The 18,959-nt window shown below is 39.8% G+C and overlaps 1 long non-coding RNA gene across 1 annotated transcript in view; it reads right to left on the bottom strand.

Annotated features, from left to right (window-relative positions):
• LOC126933963 (uncharacterized) overlaps positions 1-18,959 on the bottom strand; it is a 325,171-nt gene that overhangs the window by 232,270 nt on the left and 73,942 nt on the right. Inside the window, exon 2 of the long non-coding RNA XR_007718794.1 lies at positions 65-245. This is a non-coding gene — a long non-coding RNA (uncharacterized LOC126933963). The remainder of the gene's footprint in view (positions 1-64; positions 246-18,959) is intronic.

Here is an 18,959-nt window from a genome sequence, read left to right as displayed (position 1 = left end):
AAGCTCAACTCAAGTGCATAAGAGCAGCAGTTTGATCCGAGAAGAACCAATGAATTGTACTTACTTGTCTTTTTTTTTTTTTCTTTTATAAGAATCTTTCCTCTTCCCATTTCAGTTTTTGAGGCCAGGAACTTGTATAAGTACTTCTCTTTCTATGTGAGATCTGAATGTGCCCATACGAGTAAGACAGTCATGATCATCTTCCCAGTGGAACAGTAGTTAACAGTTTTGAATCAATAATACACCTGCAAATGAGGAATGAAACAGTACACAGGTCTCAGTAGCGGAATCATTTCTTCAAAACTAAATATTATCTAGTTATGATATAAGGATTGTGGGAATACTAAAAAGGTAAACCAGAAATTCATCTTGACACTATTTTATAAAGATAAAATGCCCTGTAATAGTAATACTTTCCAAAGCATTTTCACATACATTATTGAATTCAGTCCTCAAGAAAAGAATAAGCAAATATATTATCTTTATTTTTAAAATGAGCAAACTGACAATAAAAAGTTAAATTTCTAGTCCAAAGTTAACAGATGAGTAGGTGAAAGACCTAATATTTGAACCAAAGTCTTAATACTTTACGGTCATGATTCCTTTAGTTGAAATGTACATTCTCTAACATACTGTCTTTTTGACAGTCTCCACGATTTTTAGCTATGCAAATATAGAAAGTTCTTTCTTTTTTCGGTAACTCAATCAAGCTATCTAGTAACAGATATTGTGCATCAGGGCTGACACGTGGAGGTTACAGGGAAATCTCAGAGGTGATCTCTACCTTCAAAGAGGCAAATCTCATACAAAGGAAAATATAATGCATACTTAAGGAAAATAATAAGAAGCAAAAGACCAATGATGATTGTAATAATTAAGGGAGGCTGGGGGAGTAGATTGGAGTTGATAAGTAGTTTGTGAAAAGGCTTCAAAGGAAGCTGGATGGAGTGGATATGGATATGTATAGGAGGGGGTAGGTGATGTCTGCAGTCAAGTGGGCTTGTAGAATGTCATACACTTCTAGGATATCAGTCTGAAGGATAATGGGGGTTGTGTCCTGGGTGGAGACTGTCCAGTAAGTTCCAGACACACATAAACTGAGTTTTGAGACAAGGATACAGTAACAGTAAGGATCTCAGGGACTTGAAAAGGGCAAACCAAAGCAGTGACCATTGCCCACTGTGCAATGACTTTGTGGGCACCAAGAATAATCCGAGTGCAAATGTTCAGTCTACAGCTTGGTCAATATCCTGCCAGTGGCTGCTCGCTCTGAACCCACTGAAGTAGTGTGTTTTCTCAAGCTTGGTTCGAAAATGCAGATACTCCTTGACATACAATGAAGTTACAATCCAACAAACTCATCATAAACTGAATAATTCTAAGTCAAATCATGGAAGGTCAGGGACCATCTGTTCAGGTTAGATGAAATTGTCACTCAGTGTCAAAAGTGGAACAGGGTGCAGAAGTCAGGCTGTGGCTGATAGATGGAGAACTAAAAAAGTTAAGGACAACAAATAAAGTCAATGATGGTGGAAAATGCATGAAACTCCATTCAGAGGGAACTGGGAACCTACACTAAATATGGTGCCATTAATTTAGAAAGCAGAATGTGTGATTAACTTCCATGTCATCAGAAGACCTCTATCTTGCAATATAGTTGATGAAAGGGCTGTAATGGGTAAGAATCAACAATAATTACTAGAATTGCAATATCAATAGTATTATAAACATAACAGCTAATATATATGGAGTACTGACTCTGTGAAGGACTTGGCTAAGCATGACACACGTAGTCTTCCAGTTAACTGGCAATAATACTGAACGACATGCAAACTCTCCACTCACTCTATACATGTGAAAACTGAGCCTGTGACTTTCCCAAAGACTTCACTAAGGAGTAGCAAACCCAGTGTTCTTAACCCACTTGATCTGATGCAGAAACCAAGTTATATATGTACTGAAGGTGTCCTTTGCATGAAAGATTAACTTGTAGATGCCAAAGTATTCATGGAGAAGAATTCCACTGTGCATTTATGAAATAAGTAAATAGCCATGTATGATTCAATGAGGAACACCAGGTCAGAAAAATCCAGAAAGCAAATGAGAATGTGTCCGATGCCCTGTTACTAAAGTTTGCATTTCTCCAGGTTAGGGAGAAAGAACCCCTTCTTGAAACCCTGCCTTGTGCCCTAATGTCATGAGTCTTCCCAGCCCGCTTTGGGGATGTTCTCAAGCTCATGGAGGGAATTCTTCTCTCATCTTGTGGTTGAATATGCTGAGACAGAGGATACTGTCCTACTTTCCACCTCATTCAAGAAGTAAGTCTCCTGCACTCAGCCCCAGCCCCAGCCTCAGGACCTTACCCCAACCACAAGTCCATGGGATTTTAATAAAGAATATGAAAGCCTAAACCCTCACGCAGTATTTTCTTTTAAAAATTTCCTCTCAACCTGGCATGTGTGGTAGAGAAATGAAACAATTCATTTTGACAAGTTGCACTAAACTGAGGCCTGAAGCATACTGTGAGAGCCTCTCTGTGGATCCCATAAAGTACTCAGGAAATATGCACTTGACATCTGGTTTGCTGGATTCCTGCTGAGAAATGGAGGCTTTGGTGTGAGGCTGTCGGTCCGGACTGGCAGATTGGCTGTGCATATAACTGTGCATGAATCCACACAAAGGGGTCATGTTCAGGCAATACTTGGGCATGTTCCAACAGAATCTCAAGAAGGCACATGAGCAGAGATTGAACAGTTGGATTCGTGTACAGAAAAGGCAGTGGTAACTTACGGATGGGAATGTTAGGCATGCACCTCTAAGACATAGCGAACATGAGGTGCGTGCTGCGGAATATGATTCAAATACCAAGATACTTTAAAGTACATATACTTGGAGGAAAGGGGAAAAATAATAAGACCTTGGTAATTGTTAGCAGAATTGCAAAATTGCACTTCTCAGTGCTTTTTGGGTAGCTCACAATAAAATATTTTTAAGTATTTTAAATTTTGATGTGAGTTTCAAGGTATAGCCACAAAATAGAAATGAAACATATGAAGACTAGCTTACCATACTTAAAGTCCAGTGGCAAAAAGACTGTTAAATAACAAATCTAACTGAATTTTTTACAACTTTTTCTAACACATAGTAGCACCTTATTGAGCAGCATAGCAAAACGGTGAAATATGCAAGACTTGGGGTTAGGTTGCAGGGTTCAAGATTGAAATCTACCACTTCCTAATAGTAGCCTTAGGTAAGTCAGTGACTGAAATGCCTTGTGCTCAGTTTCCCTCATCCGTAGAATAAGGACGTTAATATATTCTTCAAGGCATTGTTGTGAGTTTCAAAGAAGAAGAAGAAGAGAAGCGCCTTGAAACTTCTCCACATAGATGCCTCTATGGATTTTTGGGCTTACTGACAGCACGGTGGTGGGGTTCCAAAACCCAGTTTTCCAAGAGGCAGGAGGAGGAAGCTACCATTCTCTTTTGCCTTTGAGCTGGAAACTGACACAACTTTATTTACACTGTGTTCAATTTGTCAAAGCAGTCACAGAATCTATTCAGGTTCAAGGGCAAGGAACCTAAACTCGCTTCTCAATGGGAGATCTGTCAATGAATGTGCCATCTTTAATCTGTCACATGGGGTCACAGAGCCTTTTGCAAACTTAGTGAAATCTATGGGCCCTCTTTCCAAAAATGCAGGTGTGCAAATGTACTGGGATCAATATTAGCTCAAGCCTTTATGAGAAACTAACATAACCATCGCTAAAACAAGATAGAAGGGTTAACTCTCTTTTATAGAAAAGTCTGGGATGATGGGGTACAGCTTCAGCTACAGAAGGTCATTCAGGGACCCAGGTTCCTTCTGATTTAACGGTCTGTTAATTTCTGAGGTATTGCATTTCTTAAACAAAACTGTTCAACATCACCATATTTATGCTCCATTCCAAGAAAAGAGAGGAATAGGAAATGGAGGTCAGGTACATGGTTATAAAAAATATGCCCATATCACTTTTGCTCATATTCCTTCAGTTACTTGCATACTCAAAACCTTGTCACTTTGTCACATCCAACTGCACAGAAGACTGCAAAATACACTTGTTTAGTGATCATGTGATCAATTAAATCTTTAAATGTCCCATTACTAAAGAATAGAAGAGACTGGATATTATTTATCAATTCATAGGCTCCTGTACAGCAAGTAACAACAACAATAAAACCTTGAACGCAATTTCACATGGTTTACGGAAAATCTAAGTACACATTCTGGGATCTTAACCAAGGATCTAAAACTAAGAATCACCTTGTTTAGAATTTTAGAAGAAAGCATTTCAGGTTATAATATTTTTAGAGCTGGCAGTATCTTTTTTATGATCTAATCCTCTTCTCTGATTTTAGAGATAAGAAAGCAGAAACCTAGAGAAGCAATTTCTTGCCCAAGGTCGTATACCTAATTACCCGGACCAGCCTAGTTCTCCTCAAGGTTAATCAGTGTTCTTTCCACTCTGCAATGACCCACTCCCTTTCAGTTCACCAACTAAATAAGTGCAAAACATTGGTGGCAGAGAGCTATGAGGAAGTGTATAATCTCTTTGGAAATGTTAAGCTATGCATTCTCTCTTGTATTTTTCAAAAACATGTGCCAAGCACTGAGTCAGGTGCTGACAAATATGGGATGCATCATAACAATAAACAAAAAGATCATGCCTTTAGGGAGCTCACAGTCTAGTTTTGGAGGGAGAAGGAAATAAGTATTTGTTATGCAAAATGATAAAAGTGTTCCACTAGAATAAGGGGAAATACGAAATCACGGAGAAGGGAATGACAACTTGAGTAAGTCATGACAGGCATTCCAAAGACAGCAGTGCTTGAGTGGGAATGCAGTAGGAGGAAGCAGAAGGAAGCAGAGGACACACAGTGAGAGGGAGAGAGCAATGGCAGGCTCGTGGTATGGTTAATGCCTAGAAGACAGGCATCTCCCACTCCCTAAGTGAGAAGCAATCGCTTAAGCAAGGGCAATCATGGAGAAGTTGAGAGGATATATTAAAGGGAGCTCAGGAAATCACAAGATTTGTCAATGAAGTTGCTCTCAGGTATCAGGAAGAGTTGGAACCTAGGATAGTTCCTCTGTATTTGGATCAGACAACTGTGTGGGTGGCAAAGAAAGGAAGAGTGGAGGCATTCTGTTTGAATATACCATGATTAAGGTAACTTTGTTTGTCCAGGTAAAAATATAGAGTAAGAAGTCAACGGCATAGTCTTAATCTAGGAAGAGCACTCAGGCCTGAAGATACAAACAGGAGAATTTTGTGTTTACATGGTAGAAAGCAGAGGGAATGGCGTACAGAGAGAGTGTAGCATGAAAAGGCATTTAAGGGGAATATTTGTGACTCCCAGTATTTAGTGGTGGTATGGGAAACTGTAGTCAATAAAGGAAATTAAGGAGTATCAGAGAGGAAAGAGGAAAACCATGGTACCTTAGTGTCTTAAAAGCAAAAAGAGAAGTTGCGAAATTCAAAAGGACAGTAGTTAGCAATGCCAAATATTGCCAAGCTATCAGGTGAGCAGGTGGATTGTAAATTGTTCCCCGGATCCTGCATCTGGAAATGATTGCCATTAGAAAGAGCAGTCCCAGAGGAGTGCTGGAATAGAAGGCAGACTTCAGCAGATTAAAGAAGTGAGATAGTAGCCACTGCTGGTGTCAACTTCTTGCTTAGGCAGCCTGGCTATGAAGGGCAGGAGAGGAATAACGCAATGGCTGCAAGAAGGTACAATATGAATAAGACTTTTACTGATGGGAGAGATTTGAGTATGTTTCTATGCTGATGAAAATTGGGTAGCGGAAAAGAGGAAGTTAAAAAAAAACTTTATAAAGAGAAGAGAAAATCGATGGAGAAAAGTGTGAAACGAGGCACAACTTGGCTGGAAGTTAGATGAGAAGAGAATAGAAAGCAGTTTTTCTCTGTTTATTTGGAGATAGAAGGAGGATGGAAAGAAAGTCAGGACAGAAGGGAAGAAAGAACAAAGGAGAGAGGGAGAGGAAACTTACTGAGGGAAGAGTTGAGGAAAACCTACATAAATACATTTGTAGGTATGGGGGTGTGAGGTTGAGAAAACTCAAGCCTGAGCGTTCTCTTCCGGAACCGGAGACAAGCTCAGAATCTGCTGGGAATAAGCATGGAGATGAGGAAAATAAGTCTAAGGAGAAACATAAAGGCTTGAAATGGACCAGGGGCATGTGGGAATACAAATGGTATGTGCTTTTGTTCAGAGCTGCTCAACAGCTCTAGGAGGGTTTGGTCTGGCATGGGGCGGGGGATACATTCAGCTGGAAAGGGAGAACAGCCAGGACATTAAGGCTATAGGGAGATGCAGATGAAGTGGCCCAAGGGACTAGGCTGGATGTAGAGGTAGAAAAGATAAAAGAGAAGTCAGAGAGCCTGGGATACAAGGAGAATAGCCTGGGGATTGAAGATACCTAAAGGCATGAGATAGAAGTGACTACAGATAATGAAAGGCCCAGAGTGGGAAATGCTTAAATAGTCCAAGTAAATCCCTATGTGGGTGGCAAAATAAAGGATTATTGAGAGTTCAGTGGAAAATTGATTGATTATGCAAACAGTAATGGTCAGAGTAGGAGTGGAGAGGAGGATGGCTTCTTCCATTCTGTTAGTCAGCAAGAAACAGTCACTATCTCCTCTAACTAGGGGAGACCTTCTACAGTGTACACACCAGATGGTTTTACATGTTCTTGGCTGGTGCAAGGACCTGGACCTTTGAAGGGTTTTGTTTACAATGTAATCATGTTATATAGTTTACGAACTAATCATAACGCATCTATTGCCTTTCTCCTCAGGCTATCAACAGCCATTTATGAGAGGAAAATGCAGACTAGATGAAAATGTAATATAACTAGCTATAGAATGACCACTGGGCAAAGTTCAAGAGTCATTCTTTTCTCTGAGATTATCAGACCACAAAGGGCACAGTTACAAATTTGGCTTCGCCCATGGAAACAGGCCTGCAGGTGCAGGGTTATATAACGTCCTGCTCCATTTACCAAGGCTCCGATGTCATGGATAACGGCATTCCCTATATCTGACTGTGGAAAACAGTGCTAATACTTTAGTATTTTCACTAAGAAAAAAAAAAAAAGATTCTGTGTGTGACAATGGAGTTTATGTCCTGTTTCTGACTTTCGTACAATCCCCAGAATTGCACAATTATCATTTAGTCCTATGACCACAGTAAGGAAAGATGGAGGAAGAGAAAGAAGGAAAGAGAGAAGGACATCAGTAGGAAACATCTAAGCAACAAGTTAACAGAATTTGTGAAGCACCGGAAATTTCTTAAACACATTTAAAAATGCATTGCAACACTAATGGGCTAACTCGTCTATTACATTTCTTGGCTCTTTTTTGAGCCAGAGAACCATAATGAAGCCCATTTGCCTACCTTGTACATTTCACTTTCCCCAGATTCCTCCACGTGTCCGCATGGCAAAATATGCCCTGTAATGGGTGAAGGTTAAATACATGCGAACCTCAAAACCCATTCATATGACCAAAAAAATGTACTCACTATCTGCTCCCTTCATTCACCCATGAGGCATTCCTGTAACAGGCTTCTCAATGGTTCTCAGATTTGCAAATTGTCTCCCATTCAGTTCACTTGAACAGATGTTTATTGAAAACTTCCTAGATGCTCGGCAGAAGAGAGCATGGACTCTGGAGCCAAGATCTGTAGGTTAAATTTTACTTTGCCAGTTTAACAAGCTAGCTTTAAAAATCTCTTCTTCAATTTCCTTGCCAAAAAAAAAAAAAAATGTAGAAAGTAGTAATACTCTACATCATAAGATTATCATGAGTATGAAATGGCATAGCAGGTGGAAAGAGCTTAGAGCATTGCCTATGGGACAATAAGTACTCAACCAATGTTTGCTATTATCATTAGATGCCCTTGAGTTTATTTAAAAACGTAGTGTATGATTTAATTCTTGCTCTCAGTCTTGTTTGTGGAAAAAAGAGAAATGATACAGGATCAGTGTGAGAGAAAAATAAAACATATCCAATTTATACCAAAATGTGTAAATACTCTAAATGAGAAACAACCAGTGTTAGCAGATGTTTCATTAAAAAAGTGCCCACATAATATGATCTTACAAGAAGTGGAGGAACTTTGCTAAATAAAAAGGGAAAAGGAGACATTGCAGAATAGGATTTAAAAAATAGACTAGGAAGCTATAAAGGTAGGAATGATTGTATGAGACAGAGGGAAAGAGGGAGAACCATATGCCCTCTAAGCAACGTGCTGAAATGCAGGGAAATTGGATGGAAAGATTGGCATGCCAAAGCAATACTGCAAGAACACCAAAATGTGATAACTGTGTCTTGAAGAGTGCAAGACACACACTCTGGCATATTGGGAGAGAGAAGTCTGGTGCTGTGATTCCTTCTATGAATTTGTTCCAGTTTTCCCGCCACACCAAGAACTCCTGAGATAGACCATACCGTATTCACCATCAAAACCACAGCTGCTTTCTGTGACTGACACAAAAGAAGTGTTGAATAATTTGTACAATTAAAAGAAAAGAGGAAAGTGAGAAGGAATAAAGGGAAAGAGGAAGGGAGGGAGGGAAGGAAGGAAGGAAGGAAGGAAGGAATGGAGGGAGGGAGGGAGGCAAAAAGGGAGGGAGGGAGAGAGGGAAGGAAGGAAACAATTTGCAACGTCAGAGCAGGATGATGTAATGTCTAGCTCCAGGAATGGGGGGGATATGTATTTGACTGTGCAGACTATGCCAGTCTAATGCCCATGCTTGTTCACTAGGAGGAGACTGTTTCAACTAACTGTTTTTGCTGGTGATGGAATTTGGGCTGCAAATTAAACTGTTTTCTCCTCTTCCATTTTTGATGACTATCCCAAGGCATTTCATCCAGGGTCAGCCCCAATAATAAGGAGGCAGATCTGTATACTAGACAGAATAGTAAGCATGCTAACTTAAAGGTCATCAAGCAGTCATGTGATAAAAGACAAGCTAAAATAAGGGTGCCACTGAGCACTGAGATGAAAGCTGAGTAACTTCCTGATAGAAAACAAATGTAGCAGAACAGACTTCCCTCTCTTTTCTTTTTTCTCTAAATATGAAATTTACTAACATTTTAACTTTCCTCAGAGAGCTGCACACGGTTTGAAATATATATATATATATATATATATATATATGTGTGTGTGTATATATATATATATATATATATATATATATATATATATATAGTTTGTGTGAGTTCATCAAGGATTGAGGAGACTAGGTGACATATAGTAGGGGTTAATCACAAATTCCCTCAGCAGGGATCACAGGCAATCTTGACTGACTACATTGAGAAAGAACGGATGCATCTTGGAAAGAGAAAATCTCTGACAAGTCATTCGAAGAGCAACACGGAGTGTGAGGAGAGAGCAGAGAGCATCCCAGTGGAAGCCTTTCTGCCCTTTAGTGAAGATTAACCAGCACCTTTGCCTTCATGAAAATAAAGGATGGAGAAACATTTATGCAACTTGCAGTCACCTGAGCTTTGCATGTTTCCTATTTCAGGAGATTTTCCATCCTTTCAAAAATTCCACCCACAAATCACCAGGGCTCCAAACAACAGAGCAGAGAGATTTTAAGGAGTCCCACAAAGTGGGAGGGGATGGGCAACACCAAATCTTTAGCCTCATCTGTTTCTTTTTTGTTGTTGTTTCTAAAATAAAGCTGCCATTGGCCCGGTGTAATCTGATAAGTGTCTTATTATAAACTTGAACATCAACGGAGGGTAAAAAAAAAAAAAATGATGAAACTTGCAACTTAAAAAAAAGAAAAAGAAAAAAGAAAGAAAGAAAGAAAGGGTCTAAATGACTGGCAGTTCCCATTTCTTTACAAGTGTTACATTTCAGTCCTCTGCCACTACCACATGTTTCCTGTTCACAGATAATTTGTACAACATATTTTATCATTCAGTTTTAGACACAGTTGAAAGGCTTTTGCCTAAGGCTTGGAACACTTTGAAAATTGTATACCATTTGCAAGGCTTTCTTCTGCTTCACTGTGCAATTAGGTGACTGTCTTTCTATAGACATCGAATTTATCATTTATGGGAGGGTGTGTGTGTGTGTGTGTGTGTGTGTAAAACCAAGGTGAACTAGAATGAATGAGAGAAGCTTTCAGTAACCTATAGATGAGGGATTAAGAAGCAAAACAGTGATTTCAGCTCTTTGAAGGACTATACTTCTCAAACAGTAAGTGGGTTTTCTCCATTAAAGCAGTTAGGTTCTGGAAGATTTTCATTCCAAATATTGTCTCCATCTTTACTCCACTCTGCATTCCCTACTGGTAGTTAAATCACAGTGTAACAATCCTAAAGAAACCCAGTCTCATTAGTTTCTACAAAAGCGATTTCAGGACTTTTTGTTAGCTTCCCCTGACGCCTACTTTGCCCTGTCTTGCCTGAATTTCGCAGTTTGCCTGTGAAGCAGTGATGTGCTCAGAGCTTCCCCTGGTGGAAGTTGCTGGCAAAAGGTGTTCTAGCCAGGAAGGGCGAATCTGAGACTTGCTCCCAGGCATGGACTCAGCGGAGTGTTCAGTTGCCCAAGAACAGAGAGTACACAATGTGACTGGAGGTTCTGATTGAATTTCCTATGCGCTTCTATGTTTTACATAACCTGAATTTTAAAGTCAGATTTGATAAAAGATAACTTATTCCCATCATTATGCCATTTTGTATTTTTCCACTGAATAATGCAAACGAAAAGACAGAGCAAGGAAGCCTGATTCAACCCTCCCAGGAAGAGCTTGACTTTCCTCTGAGGTTGAATTCCGCATCCATCATTATGCAGGCAATGTGGTTCTTCTCCTGTATTTTAAAAATGTGGCAACAAAATGGTTGTGGAAAAGTCTAAACAGCATTGACCGTTTTGAAGAGAGAGGGTATTTAGGCCTGCATAGGCCCTTTAAAGCATGGTTGTCTTTCCTTCTTCAAAGGTAAACTTCCCATATTAATTTCACTTATATCATGTCTCTGTAATATTTCTTAGCCTATAAATCCTGAATATAGCTTTGTGTCTATTTTAAGTCATAGAGCCTGGCAAGGCAGGTTTTATGGGTGTGGGTGGGGTTGGAAACTAAAAACTATAGTCAATTAATAAACGTGAGCACTGTTAATTATAGTGACCAGGATGATAGGTTTGTAATCCACGCCAATGGTGAGGAAGAAATAACAGAATTTGAAATCTATTTAGAACAATCTGTAAACGCTCATAACAAAACTGAGCCTTAACTAATGGAGGGGAGAGAGGGAGGGAAGAGAAATGTTTCATTTGGTACTGTTATTTTGTTTCAGGAGATGTTATCAACCTAACAGCAGCAACTTTTTGAAACAACTAATCATTAGATTTAAATAATTTTATAGTCCATATCACTCTGAATGCTAAACAGGCTAGAAACACCAGAAACATCTTCTGATGTAAATCTATTTAAATAATTGCCTGAGTAATACACTTTCTATGATTATATATTTATTAGAGACAGATTTAAAAAAAAAACCCACACAATTATATTCAAAGATGAAGTCCACCTATCAATGACCCTGTCTATTCAGAAATAAAAGCTGGACCACAGAGGTTTCATAGGTCTCCAACTGGACACAGGCACGTTTGACTCCTTTGCTTCTTTGACAAAACACTGAGGATAATGTAAAATAAAGCCACTTAGAAATGCTATCCTCTGTAAGTACTAGGAAAGGACGATTAGAGCTGTACAGACCTTTGTTAGATTTATACATGTGCACAGAGCCAAGACCGAGGGGTTTGGGTCAGTGGGAATGTCATTATAATAATAATTTATGGGAGGGCAACAGCAGTCGGAAGCAGCAAAGACACTCACGCTGGAAGAGCCATCCTAAATAAAGTGGAAAGTACTTTCCTTTTGAAATCCATCCAGGATTCTTTGCAATGACATAGACTTTTGGACCCCAGAAATCAGGGCATCTTAAGCAATCGTTTATCAGAGAGGCCTGCAGTCCCTAGGGGGACCTGCAGGTGGACGTATGGAACTCAACACAGCAGCTTTTCATTAAGTCTTGCCCACTGCCCCTTTCAGTTTCCAGAAAGCAAGGACGTGATTCCTGACGATTTGCCTGAACACCTTTCACCTAATCAGCTCAGTTCTTCAGCCCTTTATGAGGAACTTTCTTGTAGACTGAAGAGGCTACATGAGAGGCTACGCTATTCTTTACTAGCCAAGTGAGGATGGGAAAGTATGAGTGGGTGGGGGAAGGAGGGCTCTCTTTTTAAACTGTTGCTTCCTTAACATATGGCCCAAGTGAGAGCAAATCCTGAGAGATGAGAGAACAGCATCTGCTCTGGTTTGAATGTGTCCCCCAAAAAGCATGTGTTGGAAACTTAATCCCCAATGCAACAGTGTTGGGTGGTGGGTCCTAATGGGAGGTGTTTAGGTCATGAGGGATCCACCCTCATGAATGGATTAATGCCCATTATAATAGCGCTGGAGGCTGTGAGTTTCATATCTTGCTCTCTCACACTCACTCGTCCATCAGCCTGCCGCCATGGGATTACACAGCACAGAGGTCCTCACCAGATTCCAGCACCTTGATATTGGACTTCTGAACCTCAGAACTGTGAGAAATAAATGTATTTTCTTTACAAATTACCCAGTCTGTGGTATTCTGTTATGGAGACACAAAACATACTGAGACAGCATCTTACAACAATCTGATCACCTTATGGATATGGACTGGAGAAAATTCTTAACTGTGGAGTTCAAAATTACCCCACATCTAAGAGGCAACTTCCTATATACTGAGTTCGTGGGTGTACATACAATGAGAATACATCTTCCAGGGCAGGGCATGCAAGCAGCTGAATTCACACGCAGGAATTGTTCAAGAAATTGAACCACTGTGGGCTGCTTTTTAAAAACTATGACTTTCAGGATTCTTAGTGGAGCCTATTCTTGACACTGACTTTCTATATGACCTTGGGCAAATCATTTAACCTGTAGGTGCCTCAGCCACAAGAACAGTATGATTCTTTGTCTAAGATGCAATTTCAAAACAGAAACTCCATCTTCATTTTCCTTCGTTTTCCACTGCTTGATCTCATCATTGCAATGCACAGAGCTGCTCTTAAGGTGCTTTCTGATTGACCTGCCTGCCCGTGGCATTTGAAAGCGTCATTCCTTCTCCTTGGCTGACTCACAATGTGCACCTAGCTGGAAGGAGGGTCTCTTGGTAAGGAGACACACACATTTGGCTCACCTGTACAATGTGCAGATGTGCAGGCTTGAGCTCCTCTATAGACTAGACTATGCTCCACCCTCAGATCGCCAAGTAGAGCCTCAACATGAACTGAAGGTCTTAATGTCACCTCCTAATCCTACTGTGTTCTGTGACTCAGCACTTCAAGCACTGTAGATGCACACAGAAGCCACTGCAATTATGCCTCCCATGTGCAAGGGGGCAGTAAAGCTCACACGTTAAAAGGTCAGTTTTGGTGGGAACAAGCTCTGAGTTCAAGGAGTAGGACTTTCAGTTACCCTCTCACAGATAGAAAAGTTCCTGGTTGATAGTATTGCTGCCTGTTGGAGGATCACATTTTCATTTTGATAGCCACTGGCCCAGGGCTTTAATAGAGGTGATGAAGAAAAAGTCAGGTTATATAGGAGAGCACTTGTGTCTTCCGAAGGCAGAGAAGTTAGGAAGCTCATTGCTTCTTCTCTTAATATCCCCTATTCTATCAGGAACCAGATGTCTCAGGCTTTCTTCTCCCAGCTGAAGGAAAGGATGGAAATTCTCATCCAGGAATGCTGCTCTGGGGGTCAAAACCTTGGCATGGCCTCCTTGGTATGCCGCAACGATCCTCCAGGCACTTCTTAGCTCTTGCGGGCACCAAAGAACACAGGTGCTTGTTCGTAAATCTTAATAAGGAGTAACTGAACTAACAGCACACATTTGTCTCAACTTGTAACAGAGCAAGTGGAGACATTTCCTGATCCACTTCAGGAACTGGCAACTTGGTGCCACTTCACACTAAGGACTGGTACACTGCCTGCTGCCAGGGAAACTACCTAACCCCACTTCTCAAGCACTTAGTTGAATTGAACTCAAAAACATTTAAAAATCCTTCTAAGAACATTCAGCAAAAATTGACTCTACTAATCTTATCACCTTCTACTTCAGACTCCTATTTAAGCTAGTTTACCAATTTCCCCTACACATCCTGCAATTAATAATTCATCTAGTACTACTCAATCTGTGGGACTATTATTTTTGGAAAGGACTTCGTACATTCAGTACTTGTTTACATTAAATTCTATTTTTTCTTTTCTAAATCCAAACTTTCCTAGTTAATAGGACTTAGAGGAGCTAAGAATATTAATAGTTCTTCTAGATGCAAGTCTGAATTCCACATCACCCTATTTGTCAATTCTCATTGACTGCATGACAAAAGTCATCCAAACTTTCCTTTCTTTGAATGTTTCTTTTATTATTGTTCCTGGGCTTGATAAAAAGTGATGAATACAGTGACTTTTCTCCCACGAGAAATGCAATGATTCATACTGCATTGTACAGAAAAACAACGTAGAGAAATAGAAACATACAAACTACCTAATGCTTTAATAAAAGTAGACCCCAGTGACCCTTATGTTCCTTTGACTGCTTCCAGAATCTCCAAAGTTCACTGGAGATCATGTCCAGTGGATTGTAGTTTGTAGTGCTATACCCTATGTATCTTGAAATTCAGACTTCATATATTCTACATATTTTAGGCTAAAGGTAAATTCAAATTGCACATATCCTCACACATTTTCTTGCTATAATCATAAATATGATCTTACAGGGAGTACCATTTACCTTTTGATTGAGAGATCAACATCAATTGAATAATCATAAAGAAATGCTTCCTGAGAACTCTCTTGAAAACATACAAAGCCTAGAAGGGAGGCAGAGTGATTCAAAAGCTTAAGTGCTGTTCTAGCTCATGAATCTCAGGCCCATGTCTTACGTTTTTCAGAATTACATTTTGTCCTGGACATTCCCCCCCCCATGTGTAGGGAAGGACTGATGCAATTTCAGGCAATAACGAGATACCTGTAGTATTAGAGGACAATGAGTGGGGTTCTGTGGGGAGGAAAAATACTAAGCATTAGTTCTGCTTCTAAGCCTGACATCACTGTTACCAGCTGCGTGGTTCACAGGCTCCCCAAATTCTCTGAGCCAGAGTCTGGCAACTCCAAAATGGAAATTGCATGAAAACCAACCTCACAGGATACTATGTTGCTACCGAGAAAACTTTTAAAAAGTAATGCAAATTATAAGTGTAACAGGCAATCAGACGTGCCCAGGATGTTGATCCTATGTATAGATTCAACACACAGACATCAATGTTTTTGCTGTTGGACCAGGAAGAAAATGCTAAGTACGAATTTCCAGTTTTCTCCAGTCCCTTTCCTATTGCTAAATGAAGATCATCCCATCATTGTGTATCAAATGCAGCATATGTGAAAATACCTCCCAATCATCTTTCACAGGAATTCTTTCCAAGTGAGAAAGTAAGGAATGGGGTCATGGGCTTTCTGGAGTAATACAACCCAGGTTTCTAGTGTGATTTTGATTAGCAGATTCTATCCCCAGTTTTACTCGTGCGTGGGTAAGCTGCAATCTATGATTTCATGCATTTTCTGAAGGAAAAAGAAGGAAACTTAGCTAAAAGTATTTTATCACATTTCATAAGAAGGACTCCTGGAATTCATGAGAAGTCATCTGAGACAGCCTACTGCTAATCCAAGCCAGGCAATTAATCATAACGCAACAGACAGAAAATGTGAATTGACAGTTAATGGAGCATACATTTAGGTCAGAGCTTATCACCTTCACTATCATCCTCTTCATCCTCTTCCTCATCTTCATCATCCATAGCAAAAGTAGTGAAATGCGGGTGCAGTGATTCTTTCTGTTTTGGTTCTTAAAAAAGATATAAGTCAGTCAAATGTCAGCCCGTGCCAAGCTTTCTTGTGGAAGATTTCAATCTATATTGAGAAAGGCTTCCATTGTCCTCTCTATCCTCTCCTAGATGTTTAAAGTGTCGTGCTAACGTATCAAGTCAAAGTGAGTTCTAATGCAGGAGAACACATACCAATGTACAGATTCCTCTTATTAAATTTGGGGGGTTTTGACCTTTCCAGATTACCTGACGTTATCCCAGATGTTGCCTGTTTACTGTGGGGCCTCAGTAACTCATGTTGGCATTTAACAAAATTTAGAAATATGGGAATTTTTTTAATGTTTTCACTTTTCTCAAGGAACTTTGATTTAACCTGAAGCCATGAGTAAATTCAGATGGGTAACAATTTTAACTACCTCAAAATGAGAGATCATCTGTAAATCATTAGGGTAGATTTTGGAGCAAAAGCAGAAATTTTTGCAATGCCTTCTTTGGCAGAAATCACTCTGCCTATAAGTTAATTAGGGTGATATTGCCATCTAGTTATCTGTGGCTGGATCATAGACAGCAATAAGGGGGAAATTTTGTATTAGCTCAGTGAATAAGAAAGAAATGCTTCATTGCAATGATAGAATAACAAATTGGCTGATAATTAAACTGGTCTGAATTTACAGTGTCCACAAAGGTCTGGGAACCAGCACAGCTCAGTCTTTGTCTCGTTGCTCTGTGACCCCTACAAGCTTTCTTATGGGAAATTTGGGAACAGAATTTGATGAATCTGGTTACAAAAAAAAGTACATCCCTGATACATAAAGTATTTTTCAAATGCAAATTCCAAAATGAATATATTAGACACATAAGAAAGAAGATTGATAGAGAAAATGATGCTCTGAGTCACTCCAGAGTAAGAAGTTACATGAATAAAATCTATCATATCCACACACACATACACGTGCACACATACATGTGTATACATGCATGTGCATGCACACACACATGTGTATACATGCATGTGCATGCACACACATTCTCACACACTTGCACAAGTTGAAGTCTTGCACTCCAGCCTCTGTGGATAATTTGTGAATTCCTAATACTCCCAAGATCAGGGGAAGAATGGAGAGTTTTCTCTAACAGTGTCAACTATGTGAGATAGCAGAAGAAGGAAGTTTTGTGAACAGATCAGCGTGGCTCTAATACTAATTAATGGTACATGAGTGGCTAAATGACCCAACCCCTCTGATCCTCAGTCTCCTCCTCTATAAACTGAGAATAAAACACATACCTCATTGGTCCCATCCTATTCTCTCCACCCTTCACTCTATAGTTCCTCATCATGCAGACAGAATTTTGGCTCTTCCAAAGCACTGCTGACTGGCATGGGTCAGAAACTCAGAATGGTAATGGTGAGCTTCCAACTAGGTTGCTACACTTCTCTATCTCTCTCTAAATGAAAAGAGGGTCACTTTGCTTGAACTGTCCCTGTATTTTTGGTTTGTAATAGAAGTTCCTTGCCTCACTCCTAGAATTTCAGCCCTTTTCAATTGTTTATGCTGTTTTTGGCCTTGTACTTACTTCCTCTTTGCTCACTCTTTGGGTGGCCACCATTGTGTTTATGAAATATGCCCTGATGCATTTCAGGAGGCTGGTGAACACTCATTATAACATTTAGGACTTTGTACAATTTAATCACATTCAGAAAATTCCATTTTCTAGATGGAATGTTTGGTTCTGTTTGGTTATCTGTATTCTGTCATTTCACTGTATCTCATATTTGTAGTGGGGTAGAAGAGGAGGAAATTGTGCAAATGGAAGAAATTTTGCTGCCTAGATTTTAGCTCAACGGATTTGGAAAAAGATTTGCTCCCCTGATTTGACCAGGGTTAATAAGGACCACATATATTAAAGTGCAAATTTCATTCTAATCATTCCCTCTTTAAATACGTGAGCCATGCTGGGTTGAAAACGCGGTTCTGAGTTTGATGTATCATCTGCTACAGAGCAGAGTTCATGTTGCTTCCATGTTGGTGCCTGGTGTGTTTTATCTGCTCTACATCTGCCCCTGGTTTCAATAATTCACTTTGTTCCGAGTTTGGGGCATGTGTGTTTATCAACGTTCTTCTTTGTTCAAAGGAATGTTCTATGACCCAAATCACAAGATTTTCCTTTAACTTGTCCCTCCAGCTCCACACAGGGAATGTCGTACTTTTGTTTACACAGATATCCTCATCATTTGTTTTTCCTGGAAGGAAGGGCAGCAATGATTTTATCTTGAAAAAAATCATATTTTCCCACTGTTGTAATATTATTGGGACTGATGTCCTTAGGACCATTTCTTAGAAGTGCACATTTCACTTATAATCATCTAGAATCCAATTGCATTGGGCAATTAATCCGATTTAGATGAAAGGCAAGTTTAATTACCCATTTACTTTATTTCTCACCAAAGGACTCCAGGACCCTGATTTATCTCACAGAACCATGATCCCAGGTTACTACTGCTCTTATACTTTTTTAGAGGAATCCCATGAGATTGACTCTTGGACCTCTCTGAAAGAAAATATAATTTATTTTGGAAATGACAATGATAGACTAAATCTCCATGAAGGAGAATAACAATGTTGATAAGCATTAAGAGGAAATGCTTCTTCCACATCCCTCTAGTTTCTACCAGCTCGCTCTCCTTTCTTGTAACTCCCCACAGGAAGCAGTCATTCTCCTTGGCTCTCCCCTGCCAATCGCTTTATAGGAGCAGACCCCCAGCAGCATCCTACACTGCCCGGTCCTGGGTGGGTGAGACTATCATTAGTAGAGTTCAGTCATAGAAAGCCCACTTTGCTGCACACCCAAGCCACATTCTCCAGAATCAGTTTTAGCAACAAGAAAAGAAATCTAATTATAGGCCTCATAAGAGCCCTCCCTCTCATAAAATGCTGCCCAAATCCAAAACATGCACATATAATTAGT

Source organism: Macaca thibetana, chromosome 13, assembly GCF_024542745.1.
Source record: "Macaca thibetana thibetana isolate TM-01 chromosome 13, ASM2454274v1, whole genome shotgun sequence".
Classification (NCBI taxonomy): domain Eukaryota; kingdom Metazoa; phylum Chordata; class Mammalia; order Primates; family Cercopithecidae; genus Macaca; species Macaca thibetana.
The sequence above is the reverse complement of the archived record's forward strand: the minus strand, read 5'-3'. Positions and strand labels throughout refer to the sequence as shown.